We start from the raw sequence: 10,189 nt of genomic DNA, 5'->3' as shown, positions 1-10,189 counted from the left end.
CGCTTGCGTTGTTTTGTTGTCTCACGGCTGTAAATATTGCCGTCTGAATATCAACACCAATATGTATTTGGGTCGCGTGGCACATCTAGTTTTCATGTCATCCTATTTCATCAATATTTAATATGGCTCAAAAATCAATCAATCTTTTTGGGGCGCAGTTTTCACGGACGCACAGAACAGCAAGGCTTCCAGCAGTGATTTCATCTCATTGCCCTTTTATGATTTCTCATAGCGTTTAAATGTATAGGGAGTGGCGGAGGGTGGCATTTTTACCAAGAGGCTATAAAAAAAAATGACATATGTGCGACGTTTATGTCCTCATGTATTCATTATCTGTGTCTAATCCAGAGCCCGGATTCGAATCCGGGACGTCTGAGCGATGAGGCAGATGCAGTACAATAAATTGGTTGACGTGTATTGGGAGACACTGCTCTCATCGGCCAATCCCGCTGCTAAAAAGAGACATGAAAAATGTTTACTTCCAAAAATTGTCAATACAAAGCGCCATATTTTGTATTCTTTGTCAGGTCCAGTTGGTTAATTATGCAATGTCCTCCACTTGATAGAGTGATACCTCAGCTTACGAACGCATTAGCTTACGAATTTTTCGCTTTACAAACATTGAATTCGCAAGAATCTAATCTTGGCATACCAACTAGTTTTCGGGAAACACACAGAGCGCGACAATGGTCGGCGGACTAGTTTTCTGCGGAAGAACACCAAACCACACGGGCGAACAGCGCCACCGTGGCTGGCGGACTTGTTTTGCACACCCAATTTCTTTGACTGCACTCAGTCCAGACGTGGTTTATTATCAAGTGGATCATTTTGCTTTTTTTGGGAGCGAAAAAGACCCCACCGCAGGCTAGTGTTGAGCCAAAGAGGACACAAGAAAATGACGGCCGAGCAGAAGAAGGAGATCATCGAAAAACACCAACGAGGTGTGCGTTTGTGTGACTTAGCGTCCCAGTACCAGAATGCTAGTTCGCCCATTGCTATGTAAGGCTACGGGTGTTTCTGTATTGTCCAAGCAACGGCAATAGAAGAGGTTGAAAAACTTCTGTTGATTTGGATCAACGAAAAGCAGCTAGCAGGGGACAGTGTGTGAGGGTATTATCGCAGAGAAAGCACGCCATCTTCACTCAGATATCATCAAGAGGCAACTACATCAACGACCATCGCAAAGGTAAATAAAACGACTTTATTACACAGTCCAGTTTATTCCTTCAATTACAATACAATAGCACATTTATTACCCATAAAATAAAGTATATTTTGTGTAGTTTTAAGGCTTATTTAGTAGAAAATTATGTTTTATGGCGACCTGGAAACGCATTATTCTCATTTTTTATGGTTTCTTATGGGAAATACATGTTCGGCAGACGAACCTTTCACCTTGCACACACTTTCTGGGAACCAATTAAGTTCGTAAGATGGGGTAGTATCACTGTATTTCAAAAGAGGAAGCTACTTGTCAGCCTTTTTTATGTTATTTTTTAATGTAGCAGCCACAATCATTTTCATTGCGTTTACAAACCAATACAGACCAGCCAAGATGGTGGACGCAACAACGCCTCAAAGGGCTTATTTGACACCCAAATTACTCGAAGATTGTCAACATATTACGCAGAGTCTCCAGGGAGTGGCGGCGTGTCATCATCTGTCGCTGCGCAAGCCGGCGCTACAACCATTTCTTTATTCACAATTTTTGAACGACAGGCTTCATTTCGACATCGGGCATATTAGTTTCCATGAGGTGTGGTCCAATCAGTGACTGGTACTCAAGAGGCCGGTTAACCAAGACAGATGTGTGAGTTTTGTTCTGTTCAAAAGACGCTTCCTAGTTGAAAAAGGGAGACCCCCCCCGCCCCCCCCATCACTGATGTCGCCAAGAACTTGCTCATGGGGAAATTTAGGCGGCTCTCTAATGCGGCGTGGCGGCCCGCTGTTTAAATGGTTCCCAAGATAAATCTTGTAAAGTGGATATCCCTATATGACTGGACTGATCTTGTCATCGAGATTATTTACCATCTTTTCTAGTGTATAAGATGCATCAACACCCTTTTTGAGTTTCTTCAAAAGATGACCCTGCGCCTTATATTTGACGTAATGTCTCATAACTACTGTCAGCAGCCAAACCTTTGGCAAACCTTTCCATATTTATATATTATACAGTGGGACCTTGGTTTACAAACTTAATTGGTCCCCAGACAGAGTGTGTAAGGCGAAAAGTATCAATTCCAAAAAATAATTTCCCATAGGAAACCATTAAAATGAGAATAATCCGTTCCCGGCTCCCCATAAAACATAATTTTCTACTTTCTAATTTTCTAAGCCTAAAAACTACACAAAATATACCTTATTTTATGTATAATAAATGTGCTATAGTATTATGATTAAATAAACTGTACAGTACAATAAAGTCATTTTATTTACCTTTGTGATGGTCGTTAATGGCTTGATGGAATGGAGTGTCCGCTTTCATCAGCATTAAACACTTGATGAGGAACATGGGCTTCTTCTTTCACCATCTTAAGGAATGATCCCTTGTAGGTGCTTTTTTCTGTGATAATTGTATCTAGTTCATCAATTGTGATCTGTATAGCTGGGTTGATAGCTTTTTGCATCAAGTGTACAGATGACTTGTGCGGGTTATTTGTCGAGCCTGATTGATGGGATATTTTAACCTTCCAGTCTACACTCTGCTTTGGAACTATCAAAGTTGAAATGGGTTCAAATTTCACTGTTTTCTATCCATTTTCTCACCATTTCACTTGTTTTTTTTTTCACTTTTGTTTTTTTTTTGTTTCAAGCGCTGTCCTCTCCCTTTCGTGTGTGTGTTTTCTCACTCTCTCGCTGTGCCTGTCTCTTTAATGTTTAACCCCCCCCACCCCCACTGCTGGGTTCTTGACCAATCACGTGGCTTTAACCGAAGACGCCATTTTGTTTTTTGGAGAACGGCCTCGATCACTCTCTCTCGGTCTCTCGGTCTAACCCTAACCCGTCCATCCCCCACTTCTGCGTTCTTGACCAATCACGTGGCTTTAACTGAAGACTGGGGGCGGGGAATAGAGGACAAAAACAGTGGCCACCATCTTCTTGTTAGGAGAACGGGCTCATTCGCGAACAACACATCACTCATTGTGGCAGCTCTGTGTGTATCCCGAAAAATAGTTCGTATGCCAAGGTAACATTTTCATAACTGTTCGTAAACCAAGGGGTTCATAAACCGAGGTTTCACTGTATTTGGAAAACGTTTTTTTCATTCATTAAAGGTGTGCCTTATAGTCCGGTGCACCTTATGTGTGGAAAAAGTTTTGAAATACACAATTCACTGGGGTTGCGCCTCATGCTGTGGTGCACCGTATACACTAGAAAATACGCTACTCGTCTGTGGTGTTTAAATGATGGAGGATGGGGGTGGGGTATAGAGGCCTCTGTGTTGTTACAAATTATTTGAAATATTTGTGCTCCACAATAATGTGCTCACCGTGTCAATTTGCAGACTTTGCTTTCCTTTTACCTTGTAGCTTGTAGCAGACGTGCACATTCCACAATGATGTCTCTGATCCACTGGTGAAAAGGAGGCTTTGATCCTCTCCTCTTTCATCCAGAACTGCATAATGTGACGAAGAGGGCGCAGAAAGTGCTTAAGATTGAATGACTGTCTGTGTCCTTTGTGTTGTGAACGCTGGTGCGAATGGCTGCCGCTGCTCACCTGCACACAAAATAAAATCCTGTGACTGTAAAGTGTCCTTGAGCGTTTTGAAAGGAAATTGATTATATATATATATATATATATATATATATATACTGTATATATAATCCTGTTTACGAAATAGATCACACTCAGACCAACGAACAGCAAGAAATCTGAATTTGGAGGTGTTTGTTTTTTTGTGGGATCCAGATAGATTCACAGCACATAACTCATAATTTATTCTCATTGTGTAACTTGGAATTTATTGTTGTTTGTTTGTTTTTTTTACTTGCTTATGCATGAATCCACAATGCCACAACCACTGCATTGTTCTTTCAACACTGCTTTGACGTTTAAAACGAGTTCAACTGATCCGTCATCAAGGTTGTTTCAGGACGCGTTGCACTAAAACTGCTTGCGAGTTAATTGATATTTTAAAAAATTAAACTGCAAAAAAAGTAATACCATATTAAATGAATACAAATATTTGGAAAAATGATTTGATGTTGATGAACAAATAGGTGACAAATTCACAAAAAACTGTCATCATTTTGAACAGATTGATTTTCCATCATGTGTTTTTTACCACCAAGCGGAAGCATAGCAGAAGAGAATTTCAAGCTGGATTTGGACCCTTTTGGATTTTCAGTACGTATCACCAACTCGTGGTGGCAAGATGACTCTGCAACCTCAAATACTTTGCATTTGAAAATCATTTATTTTTGTTGATACGTACTTTCGATAACATTCCAGCTCAGCGGAAACGCCAAAATAGTTGAACAAAAATGACATTGTTTCACCATCTAAAATGCTGAGAAAAAAAGACAAAGTTGCTTGTCTGACCTCAAAACCCCTTTAACCCGATGCAGTATTCTGAGCACGAAAACCATGTGGGGAATATCCAATTTGATCAACGCTTCACAAAGTGAAATAAGACGGCTCCTGCACGGGCAGGCGGGGGGCGGGACTAGGACGGGACGTTCGACGCCAAATCGGCGCTGATCCACTCCGACTCACCCGTGACCCCATTGAGGACAACATGGACGTCTATGAGAATGTTTGTCGCACTGTTGCTGCAGAATTCAACTCGCAGTTCTCAGAACAGCACCATCCACTTTTTTTTCTTGTGGTACGTCCATATCGCTTTGGTGCCTCACTTCTCCCGTGCGCAGCCAACTCCAACATAGCTAGCTGCGGAATATGCGTACAACACCCAAGGCTCAGAATGTAACGCGCATGTGAAAATATTCACGAAGCGCAACATTAGATCGCATTCGCCAGCTCAGAATGCTCGAAGGCAATCACACGGGGGAAATAAATAAATAAATAACACAGGAGGTATGCGAACAAATATGTACGGCCTTGTTTTCGTGCCGTGCGCAAGTCCAGAATATTTCCATCGAACTGGTTCCGTGAGTGGTGTTTTCTTTCTTTTGGACTTTTGTGAAATTTTCCGCATCTGGAATTATGGGCAATGGCCCATTTGTGTGTTGAAAGTGCCATTGTTTTTCAGTCTGTAAGGCGCACCCAAAAGCCTTGATTTTCTTAAAAAAAAACACGACCCTGCGCCTCATACGCCGGTGTGCCTTATATGTAAAGTAATATTGAGCAGTCGCCACCGACTCCATTTCCCCCTACAGACGTAGTGCGTAACCCCAGGCTCTATTGTTGCGCTTTATAATATGGTGTGCCTTATATTTGGAAAACTTTTTTCCTTCATTGAAGGTGCGCCTTATAGTCCGGTGTGCCTTATATGTGGAAAGTCTCGTTATATCGATATCGGTTATATCGATAGTCCCGCTTATTACGATACTATTTCTATGCACGCACGGAGAAAATTACATGCGCGCAGGGTCGGATATATCGATAGTCCCGGTTATATCGATATTTTTCGGACTCCCTAGAATATCGATATAACGAGACTTTAGTGTATGTGGAAAGAGTTTGAAAATACACCATTGATTGGAGGTGCGCCTTATACACCGGAAAATACGGCTGTCCAAGCCGAGCGATATTCCTAATTTGCCTCAAAACCAGGGCAGTCCGGGCAAGCTGGACCCGAGTACGACATTTTTGCTGAAACTGAAATGGACTCGCTGAGGTCCACGCATGACATTTGTCTGTAAAATGCCTGTAAAATTGGACCTCGCGGATGGTTTCGTCGACCAGGCCTCTTAACCGCTTCATTTATGAGCATTTACAATCTCACAACGATAAAGCGTGATCACATTCTCAAACTGTTTGCTACACCCTCACTGTTTTCTACTTCTTTCTATCTATCGTCTTATCGTTTGCTTTTCCCAACTCTGAAAACAAAACGATGCAGTTACTTGCCACGCTTTCGCCTTGGCTATGCATTACCGCTCATTATCCGACATCTCGGATTCTACTTGATGTGCTTTTGGTCATCTAAATTTAAACCTACAGCGGGACTTTGAGCTGACCGTGCAATAACGAATAAGATATATAGTCATAAGTTTGCATGTCAAAGAACCACATTTGAGCCAAAGTCAATCGGCTGTCACGAGACCATTTCTCCTGCGTCACTCAAATTTCATGTTGTCAGTCACATTTGATGACTTGTTTTCGAAGGGGATCATCAAGTTTATTGCTAACGCCGAACTATCATTTGAAAAGTTCTCCCTCGGACCGTCTTGCTGCCTTTGCGGCTGTCAAAAGCGGTCGACGTCATCACGAGCAACAGGCAGAGGCGCGAATGGGGACGTTGGCTGCCGCCGACCGATGACACGCAAGCAGTCAGGCAGGGACGCCAGGTCCGACATGCACCTGACGGGGCTTTTAAACTTGCATGCGCATAAACAAACGAAACGGATGCTGGGCTGACAACACTTAAAAGAACCACACGTTGACTTGCGTTCATCTGCTCAACGCAAACCGCCGCTTGCAAAATGCCGGCGCGGCCTCAGCCACGCATACCAGACTCCTAGAAATAAAACGAGTGGTTTTAGTTGGGGGAGTGTGTGGTCCAGTGGCGGGTTGATGCCTTTTCTTCTTCTAAGCTGAGTCTTCGTACTCAAATAAATTGAAGGGACCGGGCCGCTGAATTTCATTGAGAGCGAAAAATATGAGTAGCAATGAGTAGATCTTACATGTTTAGAGTAACAAAAGTCTCGAGAGAGAGACAAGCCTCCAACGAAAGTCTCAAGTCTACGTCAACGTTTATCTACTTTCGGTTAATAAGGTGCACACGGTACGTTATTAATTTCCTTATTGACTGAATGTTTTGTCGAACTTATTGTAATGTTGTTGTTTTAATGTCTTTTATAGTTTTCACGGTGTTCAAGTGTTTCACAATAAACGTTGTGACATCAGTACGAAGCGTCATCCTGACCGGGGTAGATACAATAATAATTGAATGTATCAATAAACAATGAAAGCATTTTTGTGTTTTATTTGCTTCTAATTTACACTTTTGTCACGCTCACATTATTTTCACACGCCCCAAAGAATCTCGAGTACGAAAATCTCCCGATTTATGATTTCTGAAACTTAACATGTAGGCTAGTTGGTATCTATCTAACATCAGCTGTGATTGGCTCCAAGGCATCTCTGACCCAGATGAGGACACGCACTGCAGAATATTTCAAATGGATAGATTTTTTTTTTTAATTAATGACGATTATGATTGATGATGCGTCCATCATGAATATAGACGTCCATGTTGTCCTCAATGATGATTTTTTGGATGAATGAAGTGCCCCCGCAAACCTAATCCTAATTATCTCAAGCTATTGTCAGTTGTTAGCCGGGAGCTATCAGAAGGATCTACTGTATTGTGAATTTTACTTTCCTTGCGACACATATGTTGCAAAAGCCATAGATTGCAGTAGCGGGCCATGCATGTCACTCCGAGGCCTTCAGTACTACTATGTCTGAATCACTCCACAGCTGCGAGTGTGGTGTGATTTACTACACGTCCATTAGGGGATGTTGTTGGCCATTGAAAAAACTTGTGGCTTGAAGAAACTTAAAGGACAACCGACACAATTTTTTGTTTCCTAACTGACATCAGAAAAACGTTTTATAGCATCTAAAATACTCAAAACACGCAGGCTGATATTTTTAGTCAAATGAAAAACACCAATAAAAAGTGTCCCAAAACTACTTCAAAATGATCTGAGAAAGTTTCAGTTTCAGAAGGTCCCGCCCAAGTTCGTGACGTCACGCCAAGACGTCTTGCCTTGCTCGAGAATCAAAACAATGGCTTCAGATTTGGAGAAGATGCTTTCTTGTTACTCATGCAGTTATGAATATGATTCAAATAGTTCTGAAGAGGAAAGCTTAAATGTTTGCAATCGATTAAAGAAGTCCTTCCAGATCAATTCGAGCCATCAGGACTGCAATGTAGCATACCAGAAAATGCACAAGATGGCGCCAAAGCTCCGTTGGAAATGGAAGGATTTGTATGCTGGGAATTTGCGTCAGCGAATATCAAATCGTAATCTTGGTGCAACACACAACGATTCACCATTGCGTTATTTATGTGTTTTCCTTCTAATTTCGCCATCAACACGAAGTTTTCAGACCAAACAAAGTACCCAAAATGCATTGTGTGTCGCTTTCTCGGCCAGGGGCATTCCTTCCGTGACACGACGTCAGGAATCGTCACCAACTCAAAAACAAGACTTCCTGAATATTCAGCGCAAGTCTTAAAACGTAAAATATAGCAATATGCTGTGGAATCTTTGTAAAATACGCTCAGTAGAAGTCATTTGAAGTGATTTTACAAATTATGGACACAACTTGTCCGGAGGCGTCGGTTGTCTTTAAACAAATGCTGTCATTAAACTGTTCAAAATTTTACTATGAACGTATGGAAAATCCAAAATACAATGCAACACATATATATTGGTTTATATAGTGCTTTAACAACAGTTGAAGCTGGAACAAAGCGCTAACATGGAAAAAAAGGGAAATGCTGCCCCTTGTGGAAGGGAAAAAAACACAGCTCTGGCCAGCGCTTTATCGGCACCCAAACAAGAAAAAAACAAAACCCGAACTAATTCAGGAATGGCGCTGTACGTCATATTTTCAATTCCCGAATACATTTATGAATGGCAGTGAATGAGTTAAATACGAAAACACACATCTGGAAGCGGCACGACGGGAAAAGCAATGAAAGGAATGTGAAAGACAATTTGGACTCCACGCACAAAATATATACTGGTAATTGACATTAGTCTGTGATTCCGATATTTTGAGGCCAGCAGAGAAGACCTTGCAGGCCCTGATGGCCCACCACTGGTAGATTGTGAAAGTGGCTCGGATTTGACCGGTTAAGGGCAGTTCTGTGAATTTAAAGCTTCTGTATATCGGTACAGAGAAGAGGAAGTATCAAGAGCACATGTGATGGTCCTAGCTGCCTTTGCGGCACAATGCTTGCACAATGCTCAAGTGTCACCGAGGGCACGGCAGTGTGGATCCCCAGCGACGTGTCCTCTTTCGCCGCCGCCAGCCGCCGCAGACTTGGACTGGCATCCTGGACTGAATGTGCATTCACAAGGCCACAGTGTGGGGCTAATCTGCCCTCTGGCGGCGCAACGACAAAACTACGATTTGATTCAGTGGTCTGTACTCAACAAACACACTTTCACACTTTTCGGTGTGGAAAATAGAACATATCTCTAGCTCGAATCTCAAGGCACTTTTGATTGTCTCAAATTATTTGTGCTCAGTCATTAAAGTCATCAAAAAATTCCAGTCCATTTGCGCATAGTGAAAGCAAATGTGTGTTTTTGTTCAAATTTTTGTCCCCAAACCTGCGTACATAGGTTCAACATTCTAACAATTATCGACACAATAGCAAGCTCTTTACGTCGTGCGTCTCTTCAACACACACTACATCGCGAGCGTAGTTGAGAGTCTCACTGTTGACGGCGTGTCTCTCTGGAGCTTTCCTGACCTCTCACAGGCTGCCCGAGAGCTGCCATCCAAGACTAGTAATGAGATATTTGCTCTTGACAGGGCCAAGTGGCGAGGAGTGGAAAACGCTATGACCTCATCCTCTCTTTAAAGATTGAACTCCCTTCGCTCTTCACGCTAGCTTAAGTGTCTCTTGTGTATTTCCCCCACTCGTTCTTTCGGTTTTATGGCGCCTTTCTCCTTTTCCAATCTTCCTCTCCGGCTCAGCCTGCGCGGTTGCAGCACTACTCCAAATTACAGTGATACCTCAGTTTACGAACCCCTTGGTTTACGAACGTTTCGGTTTACGAACGTTACATTGATGAAAATTTTACCTTGGCATACGAACTATTTTTCGGGATACACACAGAGCTGCCACAATGAGTGATGTGTCGTTCGTGAACTAGCCCATTCTCCAAACAAGACATTGGTGGTCGACTGTTTTGTCCTCTATTCCCCGCCTCCAGTTTTTGGTTAAAGCCACGTGATTGGTCAAGAATGCAGCAGTGAGGGAGTGCGGGTTACAGACAGAGAGAGAGTGAGGCCATTCTCCCAAAAACAAAATGG

At 42.4% G+C, this 10,189-nt stretch overlaps 1 long non-coding RNA gene across 1 annotated transcript; it reads right to left on the bottom strand.

Annotated features, from left to right (window-relative positions):
- Nucleotides 1-250: 250 nt before the first annotated feature.
- LOC148885919 (uncharacterized) lies at nucleotides 251-7,040 on the bottom strand. The gene is made up of 3 exons (XR_016118120.1): nucleotides 4,718-7,040; nucleotides 3,524-3,718; nucleotides 251-452 (listed from the first exon to the last, which is right to left on the bottom strand). It is a non-coding gene; the product is annotated as an uncharacterized LOC148885919 (long non-coding RNA).
- Nucleotides 7,041-10,189: the final 3,149 nt, after the last annotated feature.

This window comes from Hippocampus bargibanti, linkage group LG17 (genome assembly GCF_051943395.1).
Source record: "Hippocampus bargibanti isolate YZ-2025 linkage group LG17, ASM5194339v1, whole genome shotgun sequence".
Lineage (NCBI taxonomy): Eukaryota > Metazoa > Chordata > Actinopteri > Syngnathiformes > Syngnathidae > Hippocampus > Hippocampus bargibanti.
This window is presented reverse-complemented; position numbering and strand designations above follow the sequence as displayed.